Below are 11,274 nucleotides of genomic sequence, written 5' to 3'. Positions count from 1 at the left end.
TGGTTAGGGTTTGCTAAAATGGTTAGGGTTAGCTAAAATGGTTAGGTTTAGTTAAAATGGTTAGGGTTAGCTAAAATGGTCAGGGTTAACTAAAATGGTTAGGGTTAGTTAAAATGGTTAGGGTTAGATAAATTGGTTAGGGTTAGCTAAAATGGTTAGGGTTAGCTAAAATGGTTAGGGTTAGTTAAAATGTTTAGGGTTAGTTAAAATGGTTAGGGTTAGCTAAAATGGTTAGGGTTAGTTAAAATGGTTAGGGTTAGCTAAATTGGTTAGGGTTAGCTAAAATGGTTAGGGTTAGCTAAAATGGTTAGGGTTAGCTAAAATGATTAGGGTTAGTTAAAATGTTTAGGGTTAGTTAAAATGGTTAGGGTTAGCTAAAATGGTTAGGGTTAGCTAAAATGGTTAGGGTTAGCTAAAATGCTCTCTGAATCTGCTACTAAAAGTAACTTCCGGTCTTAGCTGCAGTGTTGCCATGTTTGTAGTTTTCCTGCAAATTGGGCTGCTTTGAAAACGATGTCACGGGTAAAAATGTATTGGTCGCTGGTTGTGGGTTTTTGGGCTGTTTCTAAGTGTCATTTCATTTCCCTTAAAATATATATGTGTCATTGTGACCTGCTGCTGACTGTCAGGCAGTGAGGCAGGCTATTACTGAGTGAGTGGTGGGGAGGACCGGAGGGGTGTGTGTGTGTGTGTGTGTGTGTGTGTGTGTGTGTGTGTGTGTGTGTGTGTGTGTGTGTGTGTGTGTGTGTGTGTGTGTGTGTGTGTGTGTGTGTGTGTGTGTGTGTGTGTGTGTGTGTGTGTTTGTGTCATTATGGAGACACCTGTTCCCAACCCTTTTTTCCGTAAAACATATTAATACTCTGGAACTGACACACATCAAGATCAAGAAAGAATGGAGACAGAGCACTGGCAAACGCATTTGACCACACTGGAGTGAATTACATCAATTAGCTCGGAGGTGGTTTTTGACTTTGCTTAAAGAAAATGATATCAAGAGAAGTGCTTTATGCAAGCTCAGTTCTTGGGTCTCGGGGGGGCTGCTATGGAACTACCCTCGCTTGGTTCTTTTTATGGGGGAAAAGTCCTCAATGAAACTGGCATTAAATGTGGAGAATGATACAATTGCCTCTGTTGGCCATCAAATAACCTATTAATTTGGGGTGGCAGGGTAGCCTAGTGGTTAGAGCGTAGAGGCGGCAGGGTAGCCTAGTGGTTAGAGTGTTGGACTAGTAACCGGAAGGTTGCAAGTTCAAACCCCCGAGCTGACAAGATACAAATCTGTCGTTCTACCCCTGAACAGGCAGTTAACCCACTGTTCCTAGGCCGTCATTGAAAATAAGAATTTGTTCTTAACTTAGGCTACCGTTTGATACAATACATATGATGATATCACTGGAGTCGTTGTAAATGAATGTGTGCCACTTGTGTAGCCTACCTGGAGCTGGCAAATAATAAATATTTATTAACTTCAGTTTATTGTTGTTGTAGCCTTCTGTTATAATGCAATTATTAATGGACATGTTTAGTTCATTAAATTGGAAGCTATCAAAGCTCTATCGCAATTGCCAATTGTAAGTCGCTCTGGATAAGAGCGTCTGCTAAATGACTTAAATGTAAAATGTAAATGTTAGTTGTTAGAACGCATTAGATTGACAGTAAAAATAGTCATATTAAGCTTCAGGTAATTAATATTTAATATATTTAATTCTACATCTTGTCTAGGCTACTGTATACCATCTGAAATTATATGTCGGCTTTTCAGGAGCTATAGACTATCTGCCTTTATCTATGTAAACCATGACAAAGTTGAATAACAATAATAAACCCAGATTTTAGTCTGTAGCCTATTGAAATGACAAGTCAATCTCACAAATGAGCCCTTTATAACAGTTTGTATTTATTAATTTATAACAGTTTGTATTTATTAATTTATAACAGTTTGTATTTATTAATTTATAACAGTTTATATTTATTAATTTATAACCGTTTGTATTTATGAATTTATAACCGTTTGTATTTATTAACATCTGGCACATAATAACAACACATTTACCAGAAAATAACCTGACATTAGTTTATGTTCGTCCAAGTGTTTCTTGCTCAGAGATTTCGAGATCCTCTGTCCAACTTTCATTGCCCAGAGGGGATTTATTTACAATTGTAAACCTGGTTTGAGCCCTGAATGCTGATTGGGATATTAGCCGTGGTATATCAGACTATAGCAATACGGCATACTGGGGGTTTGTGGTATATGGTCTATATACCACGGCTAACGGCTGTATCCAGACACATTGTGTTGTGTCATGCTTAAAAACAGCCCTTGGCCGTGGTAAATCGGCCATATACCATACGCCAGTGTGCCTTATTGCTTAATCATACCAGTAAAACGAGTTAAATTGACATCCATTGATGGAAAATTGTCTGGCGAGTTTAATGAGGGCGAATGATCTTTTCTCCTGCGACATATTCACATTCCTTAATTATGTCGTGTCATAGCTCACAATCAGTATGTTGATGAAAACCGAATTTAGCTTCTAACGTCGTTACAAGTTACTACGATATTCGTTCTTAATTCACTCGATAACGTGGAAAAAGGGGTTATTATATGTCAACTCCTCTTTCGCTGTAAAAATTTAAATATTTTTTTTTTCTCCGAAAAAAGGGCTAGTTTTAAAGCCTTTTGTGCGGGTTTTGAGTGGTCAATCGGCTAGAAATGTCAGTAAACCCTGGCAACCCTGTTTAGCTGTACCCCATCTAGTCACAACCAGAGTCCATCTATGTTGGATCATTATAGGCTAGGCTACTGCACAAAGTGCACATAATACCAGCTACATCACTGTGTGAGCATGGACACGGACAGACAATGCTTTGGGGGATTATGCTGCTTTAGCATACTGAATAACATTATCTTATCTTGATATGCCAAAATTGTGAGAGCAATCTAATAACGGGCGTGTGTATTGCAATGATCGCACATCACAGATCGTAGCATAAATCTCAATTGACTGTCAAGGCGCTACTACCGTACATTCTAACAAAGGGCCGGCATGTTCGTGCGCCTATACACGTAGTTTTGACATTTCAGACAAAGAATAAATGTGTCAAAAACAGACTACAGCATAGGTCACCGGTACAATGCATGAGCACATGGTATAGGTAGCCTAATGATAATGAATGATGATCCAGGTTCTTTTGTTCCAAATGCTGCACTACACATGTGCCCAAACCTAAGCCCGCAAAAAGAGTAAGAATGCTTTGACATAACATTGTGGGTGAAGAAATATGTCCAATGGTATTTTAAAAAGTTTCACTCACCGGAATAGGAAGTCTGCCTGGACCAATGTTTTGGAGAGCCCGCGAGCACTAGATTGATGTCCCGGGTGGAACCGTGGAAAATAAGGTTACTGTCACAGCGTTCAATCACTACATTAAACAGAGAATAATAATACAACAACTAACAAGTACTCTCTGTCGGACAACCCCTTTTATAAAGCCGACCTGAAACACACCCGCATCATTCCATAAACACGCCTTGTCCCTAGCGATCTACAGTGCGCTGAAATGTGTCCCATCGTTCACACCCTCTCTTCCGCAATATACCGTAGTAGGCTACACATTGGCGACAGCGCTTCCTTCCACTTGCTTTCACTTTAAAGTGCCACTGTACAAATAACCTACAGTAGGCTATCCTACAAATACTTTTGTTAGCATTATGGAGTCTTTAGAACAGTCTTAAGCACCTATAGGAAAATTGTTGACCTTCGTAACGCGGTTCGCATGTCAACAGTAGCCTACACATATAGAGATAATACAACGAACTTCTATGATTCGTCAAAAACATTTCTGTAGGATAATTGTCATGTTGGGTCCTACGAACCGTCCTATTACGGTATGTGTAGTCTATTCGTTCACATTGTATCAGACTTAAACAGCTGTTTCTATAGGTTTTTATACGCTATCAACATAGAGAAGCATTGTGTGTCCAAATGCTTTCGGGAATTGTGGAAAAGAATGCTCCATTTGCAATATCACAAATATTAGGTTAAATGTCTGACATCTAAAGGATTTTGGAAAGGAATAATTTATTCGGCATCTATGGCTCTATTCAATCAAAACCTGAAACTGGACTTTCCAGATATGTAAGACAGTAACTTAGTTGAATTGTGATGTGTAAAGTAGTAGGCTAGTTAAAAATCAAATGACCAATGCTGCCGTTTTTATCTCAATATCAAATCATTTCTGGATAACAATGAAGTACCTTCCTGTGATTGGTTTTAAATTAAAATGGTCAAAAAGAAACAAAAAGAGCTGAATGTTTCAAGCGAGAATTTTGCTTCCACTGTCTGGGAGTGGTCTGAGTAGGGAGGGGGAAACTGAAAACTGTCTGTTATTGGCAGAAAGGTTTGGAACTCTAATCTTATTGGTCTATTAACTCATTTACCACCTGGTGATGTCACCAGGCCAGCCAAAACTCCACCCACTAAAACAAGCTGAAATTTCAGGTGTTCTTTTCCAACAGCTAAAAGGGCATTATCATAATTTTCACATTTTCACAGTATTATTCCAGCAACATTGTGGATATGTATATATGTGTGTGTGTGTGTGTGTGCGCGCGTGCGTGCGTGCGTGCGTGCGTGTGTGTGTGTGCGCGTGTGTGTGTGTGTGTAACACAGGTAAATCATGTGTTTGACTGCACTGGGCCTTTAGTACTTATTTAAACTGTCAGTGTGGGAAGAGTAACCTTGCTGGCATCACCTGCTTTGAAACGTCTGTATACTGTGTTTGATTGAACATCGCCCAGGGCCATGAGTTTGTAGCTGGCTACACGATTCAGCTAATCTATTGGGATGAATCAGGTAGCATTGAATGACATGCAGAGACTGTGTTATTATGAAAGGGATCTAGCTGTCCCCTCTGCTCTTCTCCATCAATAGGATGTTACCTCAGCAGCTTGAGTCACAGGTAGCATTGAATGACATGCAGAGACTGTGTTATTATGAAAGAGATCTAGCTGTCCCCTCTGCTCTTCTCCATCAATAGGATGTTACCTCAGCAGCTTGAGTCACAGGTGCATTTCTTTGTTCATCAGTCTGAATAACGTGTTTGGCCGGACACACACACACACACACACACACACACACACACACACACACACACACACACACACACACACACACACACACACACAGACTAGAGAATCAACATTGCAACGAGGGACTGAAGTCAGAAAGTGCAGTACGTAAGTTTGTTGTTGGTTAGAACTTTCTCTGTCATTGCCGACCATCGCCATGAGGGAAGTTCATACAGAGTTCATCTTGGTTCCTTGGCAACAACCCTGGCTTCAGAGAACACAGCTCGAGGACTGACATCATGGGTTGGATGGAGGGAAAACTGACTGGCCCTCCTTGTAGCAAGAGATTTGTATCTCCCACCCAAGAACACACGCAAACACACATCCGTGCACACTGACGCACACATGCCATGCACCCACACAGTCTCTCACACAGAACTGGAGAACTTCAACTGTCAGTGTGTCTTTGGATCCGTCAACGTGTCTTTGGAAACTGGCCTCCACACACAGGCCCAAGTCCTACACAGTGGGCCTAGAAATAGCCTGTTTACTTATGTGAGTCATCGCGTCAATAATTTACTTCACAGCTTCCTCTGTACTGCCTAAAGTCTGAGGCGGAGGTCTAGGCAGAAATTACAGTGTGGCTGTGGGCCTGAATAACAATGATTGGGACATTTTCCAGCAAAAATACCCAGATATCAGTGGTGCAGTCCTGGTGCATGGCGAAGTGGGTATAGTCTAATTTAGCCGAACTGATTGCCCGGTGAATGAAAGGTGCCCTGTGTGAAAAATTATATGAGAAACATGTAATTTTACATTTCTTTATTTAACTATGCAAGTCAGTTAAGAACTTTTTTTTTTTACAATGACAGCCTACTGGGGAACAGTGGGTTAACTGCCTTGTTCAGGGGCAGAACGAAATACTTTTTACCTTGTCAGTTCCGGAATTCAATCCAGCAACCTTTCGGTTACTGGCCCAACGTTCTAACCACTAGGCTACCTACCTCCGCAAGTAGGCTACTCTGAATGACGTAAAATCGTGGCAATGCGAATGACATCCAACATGATGTCCATAATTAAATAACAGGCCTGATATGTTAGGCTAAGAGACCAGATAAGCGCGGAGGTAAGAAATTGAACAGCTTTATGTGGTGTTGCGTTACATGACAGTGAGGATTTTCATATTGTGCGTTTTGCTAGAGGAGATGTACGGGTTGCACCATGGTTTCCACACATTTTTACCCTAATATTACTATTCTTATAATGTTTCTAGGCTGTAGACTTTGCCACATTTTTTTTAACCTTTATTTTACTAGGCAAGTCAGTTAAGAACAAATTCTTATTTTCAATGACGGCCTAGTGGGTTAACTGCCTATTCAGGGGCAGAACGACAGAGGCCTAGGATATATATATATTTTTTTAACCTTTATTTTACTAGGCAAGTCAGTTAAGAACAAATTCTTATTTTCAATGACTGCCTGTTCAGGGGTAGAACGACAGATTTGTACCTTGTCAGCTCGGGGATTCGAACTTGCAACCTTTCGGTTACTAGTCCAACGCTCTAACCACTAGGCTACCCTGCCGCCCCATATCGTCTATGGGGGAAATGGTGATCGCTACTGGATCGAGGCAGGGCCTAAACCTCATAACCTGTCCATAAAGCTCTTCTGTCGAGAAGCAAAACAAAGACGATAGGCTAAACTGTAGACCTGAATAAATCCACAATTCTCCTTGTATATTAGGAGTCAGCGAACAGGGCGGAGCTGTCCGGTGCTGAAATCTTTGATCCCGACTTTCCCCGGGTTTAGCCAGCGCCAGCTGTAATGAATGTAATTCACTGGAAATATACCTAATATACTTGAAAGCACACGGGAGACAGTCATGTCAGGTTCAGGTTGTTTACTGAACTAAACAGTTTACCTTACATTACGTTACATTTCATGACACCGGCCAAGCTGCATTAACTGCCTGTGGTGCTGAATATTATAGTCCTATGCTATGGTTAACTTTTCAAACCCACATTGTCAAATATTTCACAGGATTTGTGTTTGTGTACGCTACTTTGTGCATGATCTCTATTGTCCTATATAAACTCCACTGCACTACTTTGATACGCATCAGTGGTGATTAAGAAGTGAGTTTACGCAATGCCCACTGAAAACAAGTCTATAACCTCCACTGCACCACTACCAGAAATATTTAAGTAAAGAGTAGTGCAATCGTATTGTATCATTTTAACACATAACGCAGGATAAATGTGACTAAAACACAACACATTTACTTTGACAAACAAGGTCTTTATTATTACCAAGTAGGCAACGCAAGAGCGCGACTACACAACTGCTTACAAACAACAGCGACAACAAAAAGGACGACTGTCCAAGTCAAACAGTAAACAAACGTAATGAAATACACAACGTCTATCACCTAGCAACCAATATTCTGACAGATCAAAAGAGAAAGGGAGATTCAAACAGCAGCAGACAAGTGCAGTGATAAAAATAAAATAAAAATACCGTCACAAAATACATATAATGGATGACAGACCAACCTTTATGAAATAATCAACATATTATCGCATCAGCTTGACCACTCTAACTCAAAAGAGCGATGCAATTACAATCGACAACAGGTCGATTTAGATCCACGGTCAGCGCATCCGCCGGACACCTATTGCACTATTGCAAGAAGAAGCCAGGAAGAATAGAACGCACTGAAAGTGATTTCATTAAGCCCATAAGTGGACACATTTTGCTATATGAAAACAGCCACACACAATACAATACAAACACTTTATGCCTATGCCTTGAACTGCTGGTATGAAATGAATAGCTCACTTTGAATAATCAAACGTATATAGGCATTCACACATTAAAACATAAAGTCGTTATACACTGAACAAAAATATGGACGTAAAATGCAACAATTTGAAAGATTTTTCTGAGATACATAGAAGGAAATCAGTCAATAGAAATAAATTCATTAGGTCCTAATCTATGGAATTCACTTGACTGGGCAGGGGCGCAGCCATGGATGGGCTTGGGAGGGCTAAGGCCCACCCACATGGAAGCCAGGCTCACCCACTGTGGAGCCGGGCACAGCCAATCAGATTTACCCCCCCCCCCCCCCCCCACACACAATAGGGCTTTATTACAGACAGAAATACTCCTCAGCTAAATCATAAATAAACCGTATTCAGGCTTACTTTTCTTGTGTGTTTCTTGTTTTACAGCACAGGGCATAGTAGACACACCTAAATGTGGTGTGTCTACTATGATGAAGATGATTTCATTATAGTCCACCCAGTCAGTGAGGACCCTTTCAAAGGACAGCAGGATAGATTGTTGAGATTGTTGAGTCTACATGTAAGATTGGATGGATGTTTTTTTATACGGACTGTAGTGGAGAAGAATCTGTCAACACTACATGAAGTCATAGGGAGGGTGATGATGGCCCTTAGAAGTCTATTGAAAGGGAAAATAGGGAAAATGCCAGCTGTCCAAAACTTCAATAAGGGATGGGTGAGACTAAAATTAGTGTATAAAATTGAGTTCAGGCACATGCCCATTCATCAGATGGACACACTTCCTCTCCCAGACCCCCACATGCATGTGTGTTTGAGCATACACACACACACACACACACACACACACACACACACACACACACACACACACACACACACACACACACACACACACACACACACACACACACACACACACACACACACACACACACACACACACACACTCCTTCTTGGCTCCCATGGCAACCCCCACGGGAACCTTTCCCCAATAGAATCTTTCCCCCACAGGAAACACACCAGTTGGCATTCTCACAAACAATCGCAACATTGTTCCAATAATACTTAGAACTTTTCTCGCAGCTCTGGTATATAAAGCTTTTTTGAGGCCTTTCTCACGATTCATTCTGTGGCAGCACAATGACCAAACTATATACCGTATGTGAGGCTCTTGATCATGACACTGGTGAGGAGGAGAGAGTATAAGGCCCCAGAGACAGACCCAGATGCAAACACGAGACGAAGATGGTTTGAGTGTTTGATATTTCTTAGTACCAAAAGCAGTAGGTAAGAGAATAGTTGTGGACAGGGAAAAGGCCAAAACCAGATCAGAGTCCAGGGGGTACAAAGTGTCAGGCAGGCTCAAGGTCAGGGCAGGCAGACTGGTCAGGCAGGCAGCTACAGAGTCCAGAAAACAGGCAAGGGTCAAAACTGGGAGGACTAGCAACAGAGAGAATAGCAAAAGCAGGCACAGAGGAAAACAGGCTGGTTGACTTGAAACAGACAGATGAACTGGCACAGAGAGACAGGAAACACAGGGATAAATACACTGGCACAGAGAGACAGGAAACACAGGGATAAATACACTGGCACAGAGAGACAGGAAACACAGGGATAAATACACTGGCACATAGAGACAGGAAACACAGGGATAAATACACTGGTACAGAGAGACAGGAAACACAGGGATAAATACACTGGCACAGAGAGACAGGAAACACAGGGATAAATACACTGGTACAGAGAGACAGGAAACACAGGGATAAATACACTGGCACAGAGAGACAGGAAACACAGGGATAAATACACTGGTACAGAGAGACAGGAAACACAGGGATAAATACACTGGTACAGAGAGACAGGAAACACAGGGATAAATACACTGGTACAGAGAGACAGGAAACACAGGGATAAATACACTGGTACAGAGAGACAGGAAACACAGGGATAAATACACTGGTACAGAGAGACAGGAAACACAGGGATAAATACACTGGCACAGAGAGACAGGAAACACAGGGATAAATACACTGGCACAGAGAGACAGGAAACACAGGGATAAATACACTGGTACAGAGAGACAGGAAACACAGGAATAAATACACTGGTACAGAGTGTCACGACTCCGACCGAAGGACACTCCCCTTCCCGTTCGGGTGGCGCTCGGCGGTCGTCGTCGCCGGCCTACTAGCTGCTACTGATTATTTCCTCCCCCTCCTTATGTGTTGATTGTGTGCACCTGTTTTGAGTTAGGTAGTAAGGCTTAATTAGTCAGCCGGCCCGCAGGGTTCCTTGTGCGGGATTAATTATTGTGATCGTCTGTTTGGTGTACTTGTGTGCACGTCTATGGGTTTTGTGTTTTCCCATTTTGTGGGTTTTTCCTGGACAGTTTAGCCCCCCTGTTTGGGGCATTTGTTCGTTCAGTACGCCCTGTGTTTTTGTGAGGGTTGGCTTATGTTCAGCGTTTCTCAGTGCATTAAAATAGCACTCCCCTGAACTCTCTGCTTCCTGCGCCTGACTCCTCACCCACTACACTCAGACCGTTACACAGAGAGACAGGAAACACAGGGATAAATACACTGGCACAGAGAGACAGGAAACACAGGGATAAATACACTGGCACAGAGAGACAGGAAACACAGGGATAAATACACTGGCACAGAGAGACAGGAAACACAGGGATAAATACACTGGTACAGAGAGACAGGAAACACAGGGATAAATACACTGGCACAGAGAGACAGGAAACACAGGGATAAATACACTGGTACAGAGAGACAGGAAACACAGGGCTAAATACACTGGCACAGAGAGATAGGAAACACAGGGATAAATACACTGGTACAGAGAGACAGGAAACACAGGGATAAATACACTGGTACAGAGAGACAGGAAACACAGGGATAAATACACTGGCACAGAGAGACAGGAAACACAGGGATAAATACACTGGCACAGAGAGACAGGAAACACAGGGATAAATACACTGGTACAGAGAGACAGGAAACACAGGGATAAATACACTGGTACAGAGAGACAGGAAACACAGGGATAAATACACTGGCACAGAGAGTCAGGAAACACAGGGATAAATACACTGGTACAGAGAGACAGGAAACACAGGGATAAATACACTGGCTCAGAGAGACAGGAAACACAGGGATAAATACACTGGCACAGAGAGATAGGAAACACAGGGATAAATACACTGGTACAGAGAGACAGGAAACACAGGGATAAATACACTGGCACAGAGAGACAGGAAACACAGGGATAAATACACTGGTACAGAGAGACAGGAAACACAGGGATAAATACACTGGCACAGAGAGACAGGAAACACAGGGATAAATACACTGGTACAGAGAGACAGGAAACACAGGAATAAATACACTGG

General features: G+C 42.0%; 1 protein-coding gene across 1 annotated transcript in view; it reads right to left on the bottom strand.

Moving 5' to 3' along the window:
• Positions 1-3,785, bottom strand: part of LOC115124695 (calcium/calmodulin-dependent protein kinase kinase 1-like) — a 154,928-nt gene extending 151,143 nt beyond the window's left edge. Inside the window, exon 1 of the mRNA XM_065023946.1 lies at positions 3,316-3,785. The gene's annotated coding sequence lies outside the window, so the exon portion shown is untranslated. The remainder of the gene's footprint in view (positions 1-3,315) is intronic.
• Positions 3,786-11,274: the final 7,489 nt, after the last annotated feature.

Source organism: Oncorhynchus nerka, linkage group LG10 (assembly GCF_034236695.1).
Source record: "Oncorhynchus nerka isolate Pitt River linkage group LG10, Oner_Uvic_2.0, whole genome shotgun sequence".
Classification (NCBI taxonomy): Eukaryota; Metazoa; Chordata; class Actinopteri; order Salmoniformes; family Salmonidae; genus Oncorhynchus; species Oncorhynchus nerka.
This window is presented reverse-complemented; position numbering and strand designations above follow the sequence as displayed.